The sequence below is a fragment of the Poecilia mexicana genome, unplaced genomic scaffold (assembly GCF_051168715.1).
Source record: "Poecilia mexicana isolate PSO_F unplaced genomic scaffold, ASM5116871v1 scaffold_11, whole genome shotgun sequence".
NCBI classification, from domain to species: domain Eukaryota; kingdom Metazoa; phylum Chordata; class Actinopteri; order Cyprinodontiformes; family Poeciliidae; genus Poecilia; species Poecilia mexicana.
Genome location: NW_028263380.1, coordinates 12,028,197 through 12,050,498, shown reverse-complemented (window position 1 = coordinate 12,050,498; position 22,302 = coordinate 12,028,197). Strand labels below are relative to the sequence as shown.

Sequence of the window (22,302 nt, the reverse complement as noted above, 5' to 3'; positions counted from 1 at the left end):
GATTTAATTTCAGAATGAAACAAGGAAGGCTAAGATAACCTCTCCTGGCCAGACCAAATACGGCATGACCATTCAGGATTATCTCTTCAGAGGTCAGACGAGAGGATAACTTTTAAATCAAAAGCCAGAAAAGATTTCTCTTTTCTTTTCCCCCCGTTGCGACTCAGAGGTTCTTAATGCATTGAGCAGTTCTGAGTGTCAAGTGGTTTTCATCCTAAGTCTGCACCTAAAATATTTCACTTCATTTGCTCTGTGGCAGTGACAGTTTTCAAGTCAAATTTATAGCAGCTATTGCTGAAAATCTTCCAGGTTATTGAAATAGCTCTGATCGCTCTGATGTTGATTGATGCATAACTTTTGTAAAGTAAGTGAAATAATTAAAATAATATCCCCGTAAGCTTGAGAATATCTCTGTCGTTTTGCAAGGAATGAATTTAGACAAATAAATTCTCCTCTCAGAAGGCCATTCTAACAAAATATACTTCTAATATTCTCGTTATAATCTTTCCTATCTTGCAATTCTTTAGTATACAAGAATAAATAACTGTAGCATCCAATTTCTAAGATTTGATTGTGTTCCTAGCTGCAACAAACTGATGTTGACCAATTTAGAAGCTTTTACTGAAATTACTTTGTTTTTTTCCACACAATGCTACTAACAGTCTGAGCTTGAGTGCTTTATAGGGATATTAAAACTGTGCAAACCCATCTTTTATAAAATACTACAATACTTGTTTACACTGTTTGGAAATTGTAGAAACCAATTATAGAGGCCAATATTGTTATACCTGGAAATAATGTAGTTCTGGTCAAAATAAATGTTATGAAACTAAAAAAAATAAAATAAGAACAATATGAACTGTACACATAAACTAAACTTTATTTATTAAAATACTTTTTTGTGGTTTTTGTGCATGTTGCTCATCAAAAATCAGTAAAATGGATGTCTTAGTCATCATCCATGCAACTGAGATAGACGACAGAGCACTCAGTCCACTTGCTTGTGGTTGTAAAGTAAATAACTGAATTGATATTAAAACATTAATAATATAATAATATTAAAACGTTCATATCATAAAATGTGTTACAATTCAGAGAGATGTCATGTGACCGACGTGTTACATTTTCAAATGACTATTTATTTGTGACTGTAATAGGGAGACAATAATGGCAATTTGTTGCAAAGTAGGCAGAATGTTATGATGTTGTTGGTTATATGACATAACTGACTGAAACAGATAATGTTAATGGAAGGTGGAATAAATCTATTCCCAAAAGCTTACTTTAATTTGTAATGGGACCAAACCCCAATAAGCCTTTTAAGCATTTTAACTGACAAACATTGTGACAGGAGCCTTTTGTATTTAACAACATTAGTCACTTCAGCCTGCTAACGACGCACCTGGTGCTCTGAATCAGGTGATCCGGTTAATCATGTTATTAATCCCACCTGTGCTTATTGTATTGCATCACAGAGAATACATCTGCTTTGAAGAGCATTACGCCATCAGCGGTCTTTCTTCTCATGCTAAACTGATGAAAACCGTTTTAGAGATGTATTTGAATAAAGTACATATTGGTTTATGTTTTTAATACCTTTTTTTTAAAATAAAAAAAACTACCCTATTTTTAGTGTTGTGACTAACAACTTCAATTTTAATTGCAATACTGTTACGTTCATAAAGCAGAAAAATACATCTTTCCTCACATATTAGTCAAAATCAGGATTTATTTTTCTCACTGATACTCATCTGATTTAGTTAAGAAGTGACATCACGCCGGCTCCGCCCCCGCCCCAAGCGGAAGTAGAGCGAACTTCCGACAAACAGTGTAATAGTGGCAGAGATGGTGGAACTCAATGTTTCACTTCTTATTTCTTTGCCAACCGGCAAGAAAAGTCAAGGAGAAATTGGGTCTGTAAGGATATTTGAGGGAAACAACAGAGAAATCGACGTTCAAGCTGAAGTCTTTCGCAGCCAGAGGAAGAATGAGGGCCGCCAAGTGTGAAAGCTGTGTTGGACTTACTTTGCACTTACAAAATGGGTGAGCAATGACTTAAAATACCAGCTTGTGAAAATCTGCCTTCTGGAAAATGGTTAAAAATAAACATTAGCATAAAAAAGTGCTTGAGTGTAAATTCCGCAGTTACTGCAGCACAAGTTTTCATGCTGCCATAGAGTTATCATTGGGATTTACACACAGAAAATCAAGCATAGCGATCTTCACTTATTGATCTTTGATTTGACTATCAATAAGTCTAGTTATGACCAGAAATGGGATGTTTACTACCAGTTACCTTTGTGGAGAACATGTGGTAGTTGCCTGTGATCATAGTTTCATTGCTACACTTAACAAAAGATGTTAAAAAGTCCTTTCTCCCTCAGTAGAAGGTATATAGTCAAAGAAATAAGATTATTATACTAATATTTGGAGCCCAATAGACAGGGGAGAGGATGTTTGAAGTCAGCACATTTTATTTTTTGCATTTTTTTTAAGTGTTATTGAATTTTCAATTCTAAGCACCCGATCCAAATGCTTTTCAGTGTCCCAATGGATGCATTTATTCTTCACAGTAGTTTTGTGTTTCCTGACCTCATAAAACATGCATTCTTCACTGTTTTGTGGAACGCGCTCAGATGAAGAATCTGTCTTCAGCTCCTTGGTATGCATGGAATCTGCAGGACTGTGACTCCAGATTCACAAACCAATTATTTAAATCACCTCTACAGTAACTGGCAGGGTAAGCGTGTCGAGAACAAGGGATAGAAGCGTCGCAGGGATCCATAATAAAATGTTCCCCGCCATGTTGTGGGTTTATTTGTCAGGGTCTTTTCAAGATACTCTGTTGTCTTTGAGGTGATCAGTCATGTGTGGAGCGACTGAGCCAAGGTGCTGAACCGGGATGAATAAAAATTTACTCCAACCTTAACTTCTAAGAGCACTATCCAGGTGCTATGATGCCAAATTAAACTAAGACCCAATTATTTATGAACAGAAATCAACATTGTGTTCCTGAGCTGCTAAATAGTGAATTAGTCACATGGATGGATTAATTGACTAACCTTTCCTCCACTCCCAATCTCAGAATTATTAATCAAAACTGTGAAGCCGTGCTATAAGGAACATAGTTACTGAACGAGTTTCTATGAAAGTGGCATTAAGATGATTAATTATCTGTCATGGCCTTCAGCTGCTCATTCTGTAAACAGCTCACTGAAAATGTACATGGATTTTCCTTTGATGAGCACAAACTATCTGAGCTATGAAATATGAACAATCGTTTTTCATTTGTCTTCTTCTTGAATGGCCTGCACTGAAAATTCACAGTGTGTCTTGAGGAGTGTTGTTATCGTTTCAGGAGGGGAATGTTGTCAGCTTTTCCCGATAGTTTCTGTAAGGGATCAGCAGCATCGAGCCGTATATGTACAATACGTATTCATACCCTCTGAGCTACCGTTTACACTTTCTGCAGATTTAATCACAAACTCCTAGTTTTATTTAGAATTTTTGTAGACTCTGGTTTTGCATAGGAGACTAACACTTTCATGCATAGCGGTCACTATAGTGGACAGCTATCTAAAAGCCATTTTCTTGAGCTTCTTGATTTTTATGTTATAAATGCCACTGAAGTGGACACTAATGCATCATAAAATACACTATAAACTGCTGGCCATCAGCTGCAAATGCAAGTAATTATTTTTGTTAAATCCAATATGGCCGACAGACAAAAAAGCCATGCCAATCGACCCGGTCCCTCCTTCTACTGTAGACGACTCTTACAGGAAAAAAACAATATTGTGACATCAGATAACCCCTAAAGAACAATACTACTGATGTTTTTTCTTTTTTCAAATAGCAACTTTCTATTTGGAGAAAATTACAATTGATCACCTAAAAGAAATAAAATATATATATATATTTTTTTTTTTACTATTTTTTTCTACCTTTTTTTATGCCTTAAGAAAAAAAAAAATCCTGACACAAAGGGTCAATATTATTTTTTTTTTACAGAGTAAGTCAGAAATCTGAAAACTGTGAGGTACCTTTTAGTGAATGAGTTTGCTCCAGCTCTGCAAATTATCAGAAGTCCTCTAATTGGAAAAAACAGGGTCCCTCCATGAACCATTTGATCTGCACAACTGTTCAATGAAGACTTCCAAGTTTCGTTAGGAAACATTAATAACCAAACAGCATCTTAACGACCCTGAAATAAGTGGATTGATGGACAGATCGATGGGTTGACATATCACAAATCACAGTTAAATCCATTATCCGATAATTGAAAACCTGTAGCACAATTACAAATTCACCAAGAGATGACTGTCCACCCAAGTTGATAAGCCAATCACGTGCAACTTTGTTTTGGTCTTTCACACACAGTCCCTGAAATTTGTGGTTTTCATGTCATAACTAGTTTTCCAAGGTTCTGCCTGAAGACTGCACGATCCGTTTCGGCGCTTTTTAAGAATAAGTGTTTTCTATTAACTTCTACAGCCATCTATACTAGAAGGATGACAGATTTTACATCATCAAGCGCGTTCATAGCACCGGCAAGCTGTTGTCTTTAATTGCCACATGCTGTTGTCATGGGTCATAAAAATTTCATCTGATTGCTCAAGTGCCAACATCTGAATAATTATTCCACTGTGCCCTTCATCCTACATGAGTATGTTCTAATTAGTGTTGAGGCATTGACTTGACACCTCGTTTTAGGAAAGAAGCGCGAGGACTATGATCGAAATCTTAATAAAAGGACTCTCAATCTGACTTGAAATTGACATTCTCATTTTGGAATCCACAATACTCATGACCCAACGCATGGTATTTCGACGTCAGACAAAATGTTTTAGAATCAGGTTATCGGTTAATCAATCGTAGCAACGGATAACTAACTTTAACTAACTTCTGTATTTCAAAGATTACATCTATTGCTGCTATATGCGATTAATACGCCTTATTCAAAGCTGCCTTGGTGTGGGAAAACATGTTCCGAGCAGGGATCGATGCCGTCTTGTGTGAAACAAACAGATGGGGTGTCAGCTCAACCTACGTCTTCATCTGGACATCTCAGAGTTGAAAAGAAAAACTACAGAGGAATAACTGAGCGACATGGTGACTATTGTGTGTTTGAAAAGAAGCGCAATTCATTTTCTGCGTTTTAGTCCCTATTTTTACATTCTCTCCAGCCTTCAGGAGCCACAGACCCTCCCTTCCCATAGCCTGACTGAGGGGTTGGATTAATCTGAAACCTTTTAAAACTCAAAATGGAAAAGTGTTTTGTATAAACAAACATTTAACAAGGGAAAAATCAGAATGTAGTGTTTGGACTAAAAGTTGCAAGGCCTCACATTACAAATGTGCTTTAAAAAAAATAATTTAGGGTTAGCCACATTTCAGACAAAACAGCATGACATTTATAATAGTGTCTGTTTTTTCCCTAGTTTAGATCTATGGTCCTTCGTCCATTAATCCTCTCTGTTCATCTTTCACTCTTCCTCAGACCCAGCACAGCTGTTACCAATCACCTCGTTTTCCTCTGCCTGAAATCTCCCTCAGCTGTTTCCACTTCACTCCGATTACCTCCTCTGGTTCCTCTATTTCCAGTCCTTCCACAACGTATACATGACTTCATTGTGCTCCTCTATGAGTTTCTCTGTGGAGCTGCTGTTGTTCTCTGTATAGTTTATGATTATCCAGCACCTTCACCGTTACTCACCCCATTGATGTCCTGTTATCTCAGGTAGCTCTATAAATATTTTCCTTTTTTTGTTTGTTTTTTTGTTTATTAAAACTTAGTTTTTCACCTGCTACCCTTTTCCTGGTTCTTGCCTGCATGTTTCTATCATAAAAATCGCAATTTGACAATTACAGGAACACATTCCATCTCCTATTTTGAAAATGAATTATACATTTTGGATTAATGGAAGTACAAATAAATGCTTCTGTCTTTGCGTTTTATAAGCTTGTTAGAATTTCGGCAGAGTTGGGTCGTAACAAACTACTGAAGAACTAAACACATCCTATATTTTTCCATAAGGGTTTACCAAGTTTGACACCGATTGCTGTAAAACATTTGAATAAGTCAGATGTAAATATTTAAAATGTATTTTTTTTCTAATGATTTGTCAGAGCATAATTTTGTCTTTTAAGTTGAACACTAAAATATACTGCAAGCTATGCAAGAAGGGGGAAAAAACAGGAAAGGGGAGGGGGGGGCTGAATGAAGTGGCAAGAAAAGGAAAAAAAATTTGGATATGGCCAGAATAAGTGATGTATAAATTTTGCCTGGGGAAAAGTAGAGGCAAAAGGTTGTGCACATGCCAGCTGCACCTAAAACATGCTTAGAGCTGCAGCAAAAATAATAATAATTAAAAAAATGGATAGGTTAACACCATGGCTGCATGTTGTTTAATGTGTTAAACATTAAAGCCTATGTTTTTCCCCTCTTAAGCCCAGATATCAAAGTTATTAAAATAGGTGACTTGAAGTGGGCTGTACATGTGGAAAGAAACCCCCCAAACTTAGATGAAAATGAAAGTGTGGCAAGCTTTCCTCAGACCAACGTCAGACTGGTGCATGCCTGAAAAAGGCATTTCACTGAAATTATTTCAAGTAATAAGAGGAAACACTACCTTTTCCTTTAAGTATCAAAAGCTCTCCAAAAAAAGTGTGTGTGTGTGTGTGTATATACATTTATCCTGTGCTGCTTGAGAATAGAAATCTGCTTGTACATAGCCAGGAAACAAAATGTGGACATTGCCCAAGGGTAAAAGCTCATTTCCACAGAGAAACGTGGTCAGCAGAGCCGCAGCAACAGAATGGCATGGATAGTTCAGCACCATGGACAGAGCTAATGCCTCTTCATTGCCCAGTTATTCCAAAACAGAAAAAGCATGGCTTAATATTCCATGTTTCTCAAATAGTGGGGATGGATAGATATTAGACCAAGTCGGTGTTTCTCAATTCCAGCTCTCTGGGCCCGCTGCCCTGCACGTTTTTAGGTGTTTCCCCTCTACCACACACAGGTGACTTGAATAAGCAGGTGATTATTAACAGGCTTCTGCAGCACTTGGTGGCTGCAGAGGAGGTCAAGCAATCATTTGGAATCAGGATTTCTGGAGCAGAGACTTGTATAAAATATGCAGGGCAGTTGTCCAGGTGAAGTTATTACTTTACACTCTTTTTTTTTGGACAAAAATGTCCAAAAACCAGTTTTAGTATGCTTTGGGATGTTTTACTGGATGTTACATCTCTATAAACAATTCTGTCACACTTCTTTGATAAATCTTTAAATAGGCTATTTGACTTAATGTCCCTGGGATATAAAAACAATCCCTTAAAACATACATTTTATTTTTCCTCTGAAAAAGTATGTTAGAAATGAACAAACTTAGTACACTTTTTTTTTTGTCCCCACCTGAGTAAATATTGTTTAACACCGTAATAAAAAAAAGAGCCCGGCAGGTGTTACAGAGCTGCACAGGGAATCAAATCCCAGCTGCCTGTGCACGGGAACAATCCTCATCCCGAGGATCAGCAGTTCCAACGAGGGACTAAAAATATAGCTGATCTCTTTTATGTGACAGCGCGACATGATGATTACTTTCATTAAAAAGAGAGAAAAAAAAAACGTATACATTTACCCATCCCGCTCTGCGCTTCTGGACTTCCATATATCTGATGTAAACATAAAAGCACAGTAAATCACCCTTTGGTTGTCAAGCCGTTCGGTCTGCCCCGCCAAAAGCCTATGCAACCTTTTCCACCATCCCGCCCCCCGTCCTTCCCTCGTTTCCTCTCCTCCTCCACAGTCAGTGCTCCCTCTTGCGCGCACGGCGAGCAGCGGCGGCGGCAGCAGCGCTTCTCTGACGCACTATCGGAGATGAGCATCCCAGTCCCGCAGGCTGTCAGGACAAACTCTCCCGACCTCTCTCTTTTTCGGACTTGTGCAATAAGCCTTTTTAACTTCAGCGCTGTTTCGTGTTTTTATTTTTTATTTTATTTTATTTATTTATTATTTTTGTCGCATTACTGTCTTACCTCGATTTCACAGCTTTTTCTGCCCCCCCCCCCGCCTCCCTCTGCACACTGTCTCCGCGTTTGGCAGTGATGCACACATTTGACATCTCTTGGCTGGGGATTTACTCCGGAGGAAAGAACTGTCAGCAAGAGTAATTGATTTCCATCTACATCTATATGGGCTTGTTTTTTTTTTTTTTCTCTCCGTGTTTCTCGGGCGTCGTTCAGAACATCTTGTGATAAGTGCTTCAGATTAAAGCTTGAGGAGCTGTGCTGAATTACAGAAAATCGTTTAGACGACGGACACCGGGGAGGCTGTAAAATCTCCCTCCGCAACGCGACTCCGAGCCCTTGGAATATTCTCACGGAGGTGTCGGTACAGAAGCAGAAATATTGCTTCAGTTTGCCTGTACTGCGGGGTGGCTGCTGCGCATGTTCTGGCTGTGAATTAGGAATTTTCATTCAGTGGTGGGCATCTGAGCATCCCGAATTTGTGATGCCCGGGCAGTGAGGTCTACGGTGGGATTTCATTCTGGTGACCCCCCGCACACCCCCTCCCCTCCCCTCCACCCGTCTCCCGCCCCGCACGGCAGCATGGCTCCAACCCGGAGGGACTGCAGCGGCTGGGAGATGTTCCTCCCAGCGGGACGCCTGCTCCTCTTCGCGTTGCTATTTCACCCCGGCGTGGCAAAGGTGTGCAACGACCGCACCAAACACGAACAGGACAACAGCTGGTTCCTCAAGAAGGAGGAAGCGTTGAACATCATGGTGCTGATGCCAATGAACGAGTCGGCCCTGATGAGCAGCATCAGCCAGGGAATCGAACCAGCGGTTCAGCTGGCCATCGAGCACATAAACGACTCCGGGGAGTACCCGTTTTCACTCATCACCAAAATCTATGACACTGAGGTAAGCGGGCGCGTGTGTGAGTGCACGTGTCGTCCGATGCGTGCGCGTGCGTGAGTGAGTGCGCACCCCGCAGCGCTTTGCTGTGTGTGCGTGTGTGTCCAAACGGGGGATACGCTGCTTCTTGTGTTTGGAGGACTCCGTGCCTTCCTGGTTTCGATGCCTGTGTTCCCATTGCACCAAAGTGATTGACAGTACAGTATAGGGTTATAATGCCATCGCTGATGTCACCATCAGCCACTGCATCATCCTGCCACTCTTGAGTCATATGCTCTGGTGTAAACATTTCTTTAGTTGCCACAGTCTTAGGATGTCATTCACCAAACTGGCTTTCAGTCAAAACGCTGCGCTCTATTTTTCTTTATGCAAACGTCACTTTCTACGCTGCTTTTTCAGTCACGAATCAGTGCATCTTCCTGGAGATTAAAGAGACGCTTCTTATCGCGCCTGAAGATGGCGGTAATCGGATGCGCGATGCGTCCCTCTTTTAAACGGAGGCAAATCTCGCTGCAACTAAGCGCTGCACAGTGGCGGTTCTGGCATTAGAGCCACCGTGGACCATCCGTCCCCCCGCCCCCCCTTATAAGATGAATTTTATTAAGTTTTCTTAAACTAAACGTGTCATACTGAATTCCTCAAAGTGTCAGCTCAGTGGAATGTGAAAATAAAAGTTTATATAAATGTTTTTATTGCAATTCACACAGTAGTGTCATTTAGACATGATGTGTAATTTCCAACACAGATTTTTGTGTGTGTGTGTGTTTTTTTTTAGTGAGATCCATTTCATAATTATTAACATTTTTACATTTTCAAAGTGTTTCTTTCTCTAAGCTACTCTTAGTTCTTTCCACCACTTCTTGTTTATGTTCCCTACTTTTTTCCCCCCACTCCACTATCCTTGCACGTTCTTCCTCTTCCTAAACGTCTCAGCTTCTACTTATTGCCATTAACATATCTTAAGAAAAATATGAAAGTACAAATTCTGATAAATTATTAGGGTGATATTAATTGACACCATTGCAGCAGACAACACCTAGTTTAAAAGTAACCCCTGTTGGAGAGCTCAGTGGTTCTCTGCATTTAATTTTGTTACTTTCCAACAGTTAATCGGAATCTGCGTGATCTGTTTCACCTTTAAATGAAATCCCAAATTAAAACAGTCTGTTCCATACAACCTCAGTGCATATGGTAAATTGGGATGACATTAAAATATACTAACAAACAAAAAGTACATAATTTTTAAACAAACCATGTTTAAGATGCACCGATACATCAAATATTTTGCAAGTGTACTCTACCTGTGCAGATGTCACGATCATATATTTCAATCCATCGGAAGCACGTCTCATTTTGCTTACTTGTCAAACATAAACATTTATATTGAATTATTTGCACCATTAAATAGTCTTACACACAGAATTTTGTGGATTATTTCCAATCTTTTGCAACACATAAGAACAACTTTAAATCTTATTTTTTTCAAGGGTTCTGGCCTTGAGTGATCACTATCTATATAGGAAGCAAACAAAATTACAGCATTTTAGGCATAGTTAGCATTATTAAAATGGCGTACTTGACAAAAATACCATGTGTCCCATGACACATGTCATTAAAACCTCAAAAGTAGGCCAATAAGCATTGGTGTACTTCAATCAGTCCACTTTATACAGTGAAACTTTTGCTTACAGATTAACACACGCAGACCTCGGGAGGGAAGGGGGGGGGGGGTTTGCACACTCAAACACACACGCACACACTCATGGCATAGTAAACATGTAGCTAACCACCTTTTTCACTTAGCAACAATGTCCTCACTGAAGAGTTTTCCACGACCTGGTTGTGTGGTGTGTTCACTGATGCAAAGAAAGAAGAAAAAAAGAATAAAGCTTCCGAAATACAAGTTAACATTAAGAGCTGATTGAAATGAAAATCAGGCAACCCATCAGTTTCTCTTTGCTTCTTTATGCACAAGTTGTTCTCAGTGAGATCAGGTAGTTCATGTTCCCTACAGGCCACATATTACCATGTTTGCCAATTTAACATACTGTCTATATACAAGGAAATGAGAAACTGACTAAGCCATGGGTGTCCAACTCAAGTCCTCAAGGTCCAGCGTCCTGCCGGTTTTAGAGATGTTTCCAACTCGGCTGATTGAAATGGTCAAACTAACTCCTCAGCATGTCAGTTCTGCAGAGGCCTGCTAATGAGCCATCATTTCCTTCAGGTGTGTTGATCCAGAGAAGTAAGACATCCAGAATACAGCTCCCCCCCCCCTTCCCTCCCGAGGTCTGACTTTTGACACTACTGAAATAAAGCTAACCAAAGTACTGCCTCTGATTTGCATAAGGTTGCATATCAAATACAGATACAACCAGTGTCATCAATACGTTGGTAGTGACTGTTTTTGTTTGTTTTTTTCTGGCAAACAAACCCTTGTATGTGCACAGGTGTGCTTGTTTGTGTGAAACAGACATATAAAGCTCTGTCGACCAGGGTAAGCCCTCAGAGGCGACATGCTTAGAAACCAAAGGATTAATAATGTTACGTGAGGTATGATTTTCCTCCTCCAATCCCCTGGAGAGAAAGACGAGCTGGAAGCAAGAGGTCAGTGGGCCACCCTCACATCCGCTTGCTGGGAATGCCAGTGTTCTCTAATGCTGCCAATCAGGGACAACTTATGATGCTGTACTCCTTTGTTATGTATAATGTTATGGTGAAAGGGTGCACACTGCTGCAGTGTTTAATTTGGTTTAGACACCGGTTTAAATCAGAATCCTGATCAAGTTCTTTGAACAACTCTAAAGTAAATATATATATATATATATATATTAGCCACCATATCTATTCTGTTTTTAGAGGTTGTGCTTTTAGCCATTTGCCATCCATGTTTTCAATAAATATTTGCTTGTAAATAATCTTTGACTTACACTTGATTAAATGTTGTTAGACCATTTTGCTTACACACACACACACACACACACACACACACACACACACACACACACACACACACACACATATATAGTTTTCTGCATACCACATGCTTATGTCAGAAAACAATACATGCATGAGTGCATTTGTTGCTGCTAGCAGCAGGCCAAGTGTGTGCCCATGTGATGTTTGTACATGTATGAGTGTCTGCGATGTGGGCACTGGGATTTGGCTTGGCAGATGTAAGTAATCAGTCCCTGAGCAGAGGCTTTTTATCCCTTTATCCCCTGTCAGTGGAGCCATCGGTAGACTGAGCAGGCCCAGTCCATTTCCCCTGGTGGTGTGGAATTGGGTGGTGGTGCTAGTGATGCTGATAGAGAGGCACTCTGGGGTTGTTCGGAAGCGAAAGGCCTGAGAGCAGAAGGTTAGTTAGTTAGAGCAAGGAGGAGGCTGAAAGTACTGCAGAGGAAAATGGGCTGTAGATAAGCATCTCGGAGACGGTGTCAAACGGCTGCGATGGGCCCACGCGTCACTCCTCAGATGTTTCAGTAATTTAGGCATTTTTAGACTCAAAGCTCGGCCGATAATGCATCTTTTGGTTTAAAAGCAGACTGTTTTTTGGGGAAGAAAAGAAGCAAGAAGGATTATATCAACTGAGAGGCTTAGCAGTGAGGCGCATGTTGGTCCTCTCTTGCAACTCTAGATGAGTGAGCTTGGGTTTTAGTGTAGCCAAGGACTGATACTGAAGCTCTGTGGGCTTAGAAGATCAAAGCTGCGGAGGGACAGGAAGCACTGGAAGAAGATGGAAGAGAGACTTTTGGGTGTTCAGTGTGTGCTAGGCTAGTTCACCAGCTTATGGGATGAGTGATAGGACTTTAGATATTGCTCTGTCAGTGGGGCAAAAAAATCACCTTATTAGGAAATAGATAAAGTTCTCACAATCTGTTATCACGTTATTACTGCAAACATGGTATTTTACTTGGAATTGAAGTGAAATTGCAACACAAAGTGGTGAAGTAGATGGGAAAACAAAATATAGTTTTCCTAACTTTTTTTTTTGTTGTTTTTTTCATTTGCGTCATGAAAAATGTGACATGCTAAATTAATCGCCCACACACTGACTCCTCTAAACATACCCTCCATTGGAACAAATTGCTTTCAGAAACAGAGTTAAACTGTGTGTAATTTGATCAGGTGTCAGAAATGCACAGATTAATCAGAGAAGCATCCAGAATGCCCGTGGTAACAACTGAAGGAGCTCAGCTCAGGTGTGAGAATATGTCTACAGAAAAACTATGAATCATATGCTCCACTTTTTTTTCTTTTTTCTTTTTATGGAAGACAAAGCAATTTAAAAAAAGCCAAAGAAAAGCACAGTTGCTCCTGTTCAAAGTTCGCAATAAGCCAAGTAATGGGACAAAGCAAAAGCAGAACATGCTGTTCTCATCGGATGAGCCAAGAATTGGCTTTTAAGTACATGGCTAAGACGAGCCTCAGACCTCGAACCTGTGAAAACACCTAAAAATTGCTGTTCAGACTATCTCCGTCCAATCTGAATGTCGTTATATTTTGGAAAGAAGTTTGAGTCTCTAGTCTCTAGATTTCCAAGTACAAATATACTCCCAATGACGCACAGCTGCAAAAGTTGTAAAATATGGTGAAACAGATGGACGGAATGCAAATCTTTCTCATTCTTCGGATTTTTAGTTGTGAAACATTTAAAAACAAATCTTTTCCTCTCAAATTCACAATTAAGCCCTTCTTTCTGATGGCACATCAACTAAAATCCCAGTAAGATACATAAAAATGATGGAATATGAAAAAGCTTATGGAAAAATAATATTTCTAACTGCAACGTGTTGGAAGAAATTGTATTATTCAGCCAGAAAATCTTATCATGCAAGTTTCCTCTCATTTACATTAAGGTTTTAACTTCAACTATTAAATACACTTTGTAGATTATGAAACTCTGTGACTAAAAGAAATTGTTATACTTCAATGTAATGTTATAAAACTAAGACACAAAGTGGGTTTAAGAATGTTGAGATGAATTTGATAGGACCGTAAGTCTAATTGTCTCCATGAGGCTTTTGATTTAAAAAAAAAAGTCATTTTAATTAAATGATTTGAGCTAAAAGCCAAATTAAATTAAAAGAGCAAACACTCAAAGGTTTGCTTGATTATAAAAGCAGAAGAAAAAAAAATAAAATAAAATCCTGGTCCATGATCTGTTCAGACATTTTTTTCCCCTTCATTTTGCAACAATGAAATGAATAACAACAATAACATTATGGTCCCTTTGCAGTAAAATGCATGTTCTACTATAATAAACATACCTCAGATTAAACAATTTAGAACAGTCACATGCTAAAATTTTAGATTTTCCCCTCATTTGAGCAGCTTCATGAAATTTAAATAATAAAAAATGGATTTTCACAGTCATCCAATTACCGTTTTACTTTCCACGTTTGTGATGATTATAATCTCATCTGAGACAACAAGAAAATCAGTGTAATCTCCTCAAACTTCCACTCCCGTGAGCACTTTAACAGCGCTTTCCCATTTCGTAGAAGGGATTGCAGGCTCAATTGGAGTTCTTAAAGGGATTGGACTTTTATTACTGTTTTTTTTAGCTCTCATGTTCCTGACGATCTAGCTTGTCAAAGAAGAGTGATCTCATGCAACTCATGCATCTTTTAAAGGCAAATCAATAAAACCGTCAAAGGCACTGGTTCCCTGAGCCGGGGATGCGTCTCCTGCCCAATGTGTGCTCCACCAGATGTATTTATTTATAGTACACGTCTGGATACAGTGGACCCCTGAGACGGTGACGGTGGTGACCTATCTTCGGAGATACTGTGGGCAGATCTAAGCTGCCCACTCTGCTCCTCCTCAAAGGGCTAGATGCGACATGTCATGTTTGTGCACATGTTGGCAAGCCTGAAACCAATGTACAGTACACTTGTTCACAGGAGGCTGAACACCCCCCTGAGCGTATGAGAGGCTTTCTGTCATTTTGTCAGAAGAAGTTAGGTTTTTAGTGAAAAGGCATTACCATAATGGAGGTCACTGTGCTGCTAAACATAGGTCTCGAGTCAAACCAAGCCAGTTCAGAGTTGTTGGCCCTCTCGTGGCTGTGAAGAAACCGCTGTGGCAAAGCGTGGCAAAGCCCTTCGCTTTCGCGGAAAGCGCATCGCAAAGTGACCTTTGGTTGAACTCGCCGACTCAATCAATTCAACTCACCTCGGAGCCGTCGCATGAAAGAATCTGACGGGCTCAAACGAAGCGGCGGCGTCCACGTCGGGGCTCGATATCGCCCGCTATCTACATATCTGACGTCTCCTCGGTGCCGCGTCGTGACCCAGAAGGATCAGCGAAGATCGCCCGCCACCACTCTCGGAGGAGTTTGAAAACGTTCTGGGGATAGTAGGAGACAGCGGCGTGTCACAGTTGGGGTTCTCTCAAGGCATACGGAAAGTGCTGAGCTCGGCTGTAGCCGGTGACCTGACACAGATAGCGGGGATCAATGTGGAGCAGCCTTTCTCATAGAATGAACAGGATCTCAGGGGAGAATGAGAGAGAGAGAGATGTGTAGGGCTATTAGATGGAAATCCCGAAATAGGGTTATGTCATCTTCAGCACAGGAAAGAGGAAATGACCAACCTCCTAATTCTTATTGGCCCATAATGTAATACCATTTGCATTGTTTCTCTGGGGCTAAAGAGTTTAATGGCTGTTTGAAAAAAAAAAAAAAAAGGTATTGCTCCACGCAATCAAGTATGTGCAAAAGCTTTTGAGATCTAATGCTTTGTGCTCTAGTCCTCTGCAAAAGTATTTTGCAAACACAAAGTTTTGTAGGGATCCGACGTGACAGGCCAACAACTTGTGCATAAACACAAAGCGGACAAGGGAAATGACACATAATCGTAAGGTTTTTACAAATGAACGTCCGAATTGTGAGACGCGTTTCTGGATTCACCTCCACAGAGTCGGTGCTTTCTAGAAAGACATTTGGGTTGCATCTCTACCAGATTTGTACATTAACTACACTTTTTTTTTTGTCTTTATTGATGGATTATATTGAGATTGATATCACAGGATGGAGAACAAACTGAATCTGTAGCAAAGTCAGCTTGACTTAAACCTGACTTTGACTTGGGCCACGCTAAAACATGGATTTGGTTTGATCTAAACTGTTACATTAGATACGACTTCCTTTTGCTTCCTCAGTCAGATTTACTTCCAGAACTTTTATTTAGCTCCGCCCTCTTTCCCATTAACTCTGGCAGACTTCCCTGGATTGCTGAGGAGAACGCCATCGCGTTTTATCATGGAATGAAACTCGGAACCTGAGCCTATAACTCAACCCCGCCTTAAATGTCTGCACAACTTTCTGTGCGTCTCGCGCTTAATGATGCCTTTTGCTCTCCAGTGTTCTTTAACAAACCTCCAAGGCCTTCGTAGAACAACCGTATACATATAGTGGAATTGAATTGAATGCAGGTAAACGTTCTAATTAGGCGACTTCTGAAAGCAATTGGTTGCACTGGATTTTAATTAGAAGTACAAGCGTAAAAGGAGGCTTACTACAAAAGCAGACAACACTGTGATAACCATGATTAATTTTCCTTTTCCCATCGACATTGTGAGCTACTTTGATTCACACAAAAGTCTAGTAAAAATACATTGAGGTTTGTGGTTGTGATGTCAAAAAAAGAAAAGAAAAAAAGAAAATCATTGCTTTTTGTGAATGCAATTTCTAATAAAAAAAAAAATTTAAATAAAAAACACGTCTGGCTTTGCACTGCAATAAAGTTAACTAAATGTGAGCAGTAATTGCTGACCTTTGTCTGAGTCAGGGCCGCCAGCGGCCTGAAGGGCTTGAGCGAGACGACTGAGCCCTTGTGATAAAAGTCTTTTTATAAGCCCTGAAGCTGGCTTTACAACAGATACTGTGACACACACACACACACACACACACACACACACATAATTGAAATACACAAGACAGGCGTGCCACACATACCCTCACACATATGGTTATGACTGTTCTCAAGTGGCTTCCCCGTAGCGACGCCTAAAGCCAGGCTATTGTAGTTATTTAAGCAGTAATGCGTGAATTTTTGTTAAGCTCCAGTAGAAACGGACTCGCTGCCCCATCGCATCCTCCTGCCACACAGTTTCAGTGCCTCGGTCTATGCTTTGCTTCGTAATGGGAGTGGTGGAAAAAAACCCGAAACCTCTCTAAAATACAAATTTTACTCCATCACAACAGAGCAATCAGAAAATAACTTACTTTTGGGCATGGAGTTTTATGGCTATATTTTAATTTTAAAAAAGGTCAAGCTGGGAATGATTCACACCGCGTCTGACGGAGATTCACTGTCTTTTCACAGTCTCCCCCCGCCCCCCAAAAAAAGAGCCTGGGGGCAAGTACTCACAATAAAGACAACAGGTAAATTTAATCCGAAACCACGGTAACCAGCTGCTGTGTTTGTTGCTTGTGAAGCAGTTGAAATGTGCACACAGCAGGTTGGAGAAGAATGGGAGATATTCTTTGAGTGGATGTGTAGGTGGAGGCACTTTTTGAGAATATCTCAGCAGTTGGTAAATGCGATTCTTCAAGACGGACTGAATCATCCCACACTGACATTGTTGAACATTAAGGCAATTACTCTGAAGCATTCTGCTAAAATAGAATAAGAGGGATGCTGCTGTTGACGGTGTCATTGTTACACTTTTGATTCTTTTTGATCTTTTCCTGCCACTGATCTGCAAAGGCTTTTTATTTATTTATTTAGCTCACAACCAAGTGCTTTAATATTGTCATCCAAAATCATTCTTGGTGTGAGCTGCGTTAAATGAGCAACTCTGGTGTTTTATTAATTGAAAGTCAGTTTCAAATTTTTAATACAAAAACATAATTGTGCTTCTCTTTGCGTCAGCCATTTTGACCCCTGGCTTTCCTCGAACGGTTCTGGATAGCTGCAGCAAATCAACTGCGACGTACGTGGGAACGTCACATGGATTTCGTAATTTGGCATAATGTCAGTGTTTGTGGAGACAAATGAAGTAAACGATCCAAGTTGCACAGCATCTGTTTGACCCAACTAACAGAGCCCGCATCCAGCTGAAGGAAAAGCCTTCAATCACATTGAGACTAACGGTGAGCTCTAGGCTTCCTTTTAGCGCAAATTTTATCGCCATCATTCCAGTAAACCTGAGTGACAAAGTGACACCTGCGTAGTTTTATTCAATATTCTAGCGTATTTAAAAGATACCCTTAAAAAAAAGTCTTTTGTAAAATCTTGCTGTTCAAATTAATTCTTCATAATTTGAATCAGTTGACACAAATTAACATTTTTAAGGAAATCAGTTGTGCAGATTAGCAGATATGTAAATGTCACTGTAAAATCACCCATGTCTGTTGGTGTTCATTCTTCATATTTTATCTAAAAATAAAATAAATAAATAAATAAATAAATAAAATAGTCATTGTGATGCATAATGACTCCAGAAGGTGGCAAATCAGGCATCTGGCTGTCATTAGCATTAAACAAATAGTTACTCTCTGCCTGTACTACAGTACTCGGAGGGACAATCACTGCGAAGTCACTCAGGAGATACAAACAGGTTGGTAGGATGGATGATGAGCACTGAAAGGAGGGGATAATGGTTGCTATAAGAGAGAAAACATGCTATAGGAGCGCAAAGAGACGGAGGTGAAATAAGATATGCTACTTGAGAAAAGCCGGGGTATGAAGAAAAAACACCCAAGTTGTTCTGTGCACGGAAAATAAAGATACAATATGGCCACTGCGACTTTGAGTGTGATGTTAAGCCTGTCTGTCTGCTTGCTTCTGCTTGTGCATCTATAAAGTTGCCATTGATTCCCAGCCAAACTATTAGTGCTGACAATTAACACACCAAATGCTTATCTGCTCTTGCAGCCCCTTTGACTGCAAGTTCCTCGAAAGCAAACAGACAGACAAAAATAAAAAAATAATAAAAAAAAAAAAAAAGGTAAAATTTATTCTCCAGACTGTTGTGGCATTTGCAGGATTTTTGTCTTTGCTGCTAATTGTTTTTGTTATATATTTGTGATGCATGAAGTTCCTTTTCAGCCAGCAGATGGTTACGTGTTTGTGTGGTTATGGTTACCAACCTCAAGAGAAATGTCCTACAGGAAAATTTCCATCGCAACCGTGAAGGTGAAGAGACTGAGGAGATTAAAATATTTAGCTCCTATTTTTACTACTATTTAGCGTTAAAACCTTTCAATGCAAAACTGCAACTTAGTCTTTTTTTGTCTTCTTTTTCTTGGAAAATTATTTCCACCACTTAAAAGCTTTACATTTTGTCTCATTACACTGACAAACAATGACGGGCTTTACTAGTATTTTGTATGACAGAACAACACAAAGTAAGACATACTTGTGTTATACAGTTCGCTTCTTTCAATGAGTAAAATCTGAAAAAGTGTTTTGATTTTGGCTTTACCTCGTTTACTCTGAGATTCTTAAATGACATCAGGTGGAACAAATTGACCTCACAAGTTATCAAGTTAGTATTTTAAGTCCCGTTATGTTGTGGATGCATTTGAAAACTTAATATGTCATGCAACTATAGCCTCCAAACGTTCTCCAATATTCCATCCATTATCTTCCGCTTATCCGAACATAACGGATACGCCTCTCTTTCCACTTCCTAACAGTTCACCATTTTGTCTTGATTTAACCAATGAAATCCCAGAAACAGATTGGTTATAATAAGACAAACACACACACACACACACACACCCAAGTAGAGGCCACATTTACCTCTCTGCCTAGCTTTTTTCCTGTAAATGGAGAGAAATGAACGGATTATGGTGGGATGGGTGTGCTGCAGTCATTAGAGATTGGACCAAAACTCTCTGCATGTTCCTGTCTGTCAGGCTCAAGAGGACATAGTACAGATCAGTAAGCAGAGAGACTGTGTCCTTTCTGCTCCTGTAATTACATTAAAGCTCGTATAATTCTTTGCCATGATAAAACAAAAACAAAGAGCCGTCACCTGCGTTGTGAGCGCGCGGAGACAAGTTTGCGATGCATGCTTGAGTGTCATCCGAAAGCGACTTTTGTTTGGCTGTACCTGTATCTGTGCGAATGCTTTTGGTAGGTCGTTTGCTGGATCCTGGCAGCAGACTATATGTGCATGACTGTAGCATGTGGGTGTTCTGTTTTAAGGGGTCAGAGGCGGTTAGCGCTCATTGGCCAGGGACAGCTTGGTTGTTATGGTCACAGCTGGGATGTATAGAGGGCTCAGGCAGGTGTCAAAGAAGAGTAATGGTCCCTCTTTCCTCTCTGCTCCTTTTCTCGCCACGACATCAATACACTTCGGAAATCTTCCTTAATGCACGCCAAGTCGCACACAGAGAAACTTAGCTGCAGCCACACTTAAACATAAACACAGACATCTATGCCTCTAGGAGTTGATAGTAGTTTATTACAGAGAAACCTTTACCAGGCAAGGTACCAGGCAAGGTCATTCTTGAAAAAGCTTTAGTCCTTCTTGTTTTTTGTTCAAATGCAGTTTGCAATCTGATCTAAGCATCAGCTTTTACACGTTCGCCTGCTCATCAGCTCACATGACAAACTATACAGTATGTTTTACTCTTGAATTGTCTGCCTTTCCAGTAGCACCCAGTAGGTTTATTAATTGAAAACTCCCAAACAAATACAATTAAATGAATTCATCCAGTCAAGGAATGTTTAAGTGCAAAAATGTATATATAATCAGGGATCGGCACAAATGATGTTCCTGTAGATACCGTCCCTTTTCTTATTTACGGAGTGAAAGGACTTGCTGTTTTAAACCAGAGCATAAGCAGGAAGGCTTTACATTATTTGAGATTAATCTGATAACATCCCATTTTATAATTCTATGGTTTATGGCACATCTTTTGCAGGTTTAACGGCTTTGACTCATTTTAAAGTGGTGCATTTCTCGGATCAGGGAGGGTTGGGGTTCTGTGGAGGCCAGTCAAGTTATTCCACATTACCTGAGTCATTATGGACCTTACACTTTGAAGAAGTTTCCAAAATGCTGCATTAAGTATTCATTTCAATGGAACTATGGGGCTTCATAAATGTTTACAAAAGCAGTCAGTGCACCTATGTATATTTATTTGACTTTATACAAATACATACACAGTATAAAGTCACTGATTACCTTTGAGCTCAATTAAAGGAAGAGGCGACACAATCCTTTTGGCAATATGATTCATCTGAACTCAGTTGCAAAACATTAAATGTGTTTGTGATTGCCCAGGTGAGAAGAAATATATATTTTTTTAGACTGCTGCCTGAAGTCAGTTTGATTTTGTGACGGTCCTTTTGCTCGAAGTATTTTTCCGCATTAATTGAATACATAATCCGAGATGGAATGGGTGTGATGCAATCTGCTGTCGGTGCAATCAGATACACATCAGGCTGTTGTCCATTTGCTGTGTCCTCGTGGCAGATATCATTTCCTCAGCCCCGTCTACGAGGCCTTGTTAGCGGAAATCAGCTGCTCGAGCCATTGTATGCTAAGAGAGCGATGATAGCCCACAGGAGGTTCCCAGATGTAACCGGATCCATAATGAGTTATATTCCCTAAATGCCATTGCATATAGTAGTAATGGCATTCTATACTGAGCACATTTGTCATACCTATCTAAACTAGGCAATCAGGCCACATACGATAGTAAAGAGCTGTGCAAAGATGATAAGGGATCATTTCCACCAAAGCTCTGTCCTCAGTGACTCAGCTCTAAGCTTTGCACATGTGTATGTCTCTACTTATGTCTGTCTGTGCGCATGTGTGTGTGTGTGTGTGCGTGTGTGTGTGTGGGTGTGTGTGTGTGTGTGTCTTCATGGATGGATAGCTTGATAAATGAACAGCAGTACAGATTAAATTGTTCTATCTTATGTCGTATCAGTGGAATTGTGTTCTGTCAGAGCACTTTGTTTTGAGCAATTCCAGCTATTTGGAAAATAAAATCCCAATCCACAGCTCCAAACACACACACGCACACACACGCACACACACACACACACACACACATGCACGCATACACATCACTGCTCAAAAAAATAACCAGAGTGTAAAGATATTGCTCTCAACTTCTCTGCACATTAAAATGAACTGATTTCCCTCTGGTTAATGCACTGAGAAGAAATAGTCCAAGGTCTGTGGTCTCATTTAGCTCTGAAAAAAACATTGGAAACGGCTTCAAATTTTCTTTTAGGTTCCAAAAAATGTCTCCCTTATTTGCAGTAATGCTGGGTTTTTAGATGATTAGTTAACATGAAGAAAGCCAGATAATTTAAGTTGAACAAAAGTCGTAGATGTCATAATCTCCACCTGTCTTTTAGATTTTTTTTCAGGTTCAGTTTATCAAATATTTACCTTATTTACTAC

The 22,302-nt window shown here is 39.9% G+C and overlaps 1 protein-coding gene across 2 annotated transcripts in view; it reads left to right on the top strand.

The window, feature by feature from the left end:
* The first annotated feature begins 1,801 nt into the window (after window positions 1-1,801).
* gabbr2 (gamma-aminobutyric acid (GABA) B receptor, 2) overlaps window positions 1,802-22,302 on the top strand; it is a 180,199-nt gene continuing 159,698 nt past the window's right edge. For both annotated transcript variants that reach the window (XM_088010203.1, XM_088010204.1), the window contains exon 1: window positions 1,802-2,043. The gene's annotated coding sequence lies outside the window, so the exon portion shown is untranslated. The remainder of the gene's footprint in view (window positions 2,044-22,302) is intronic.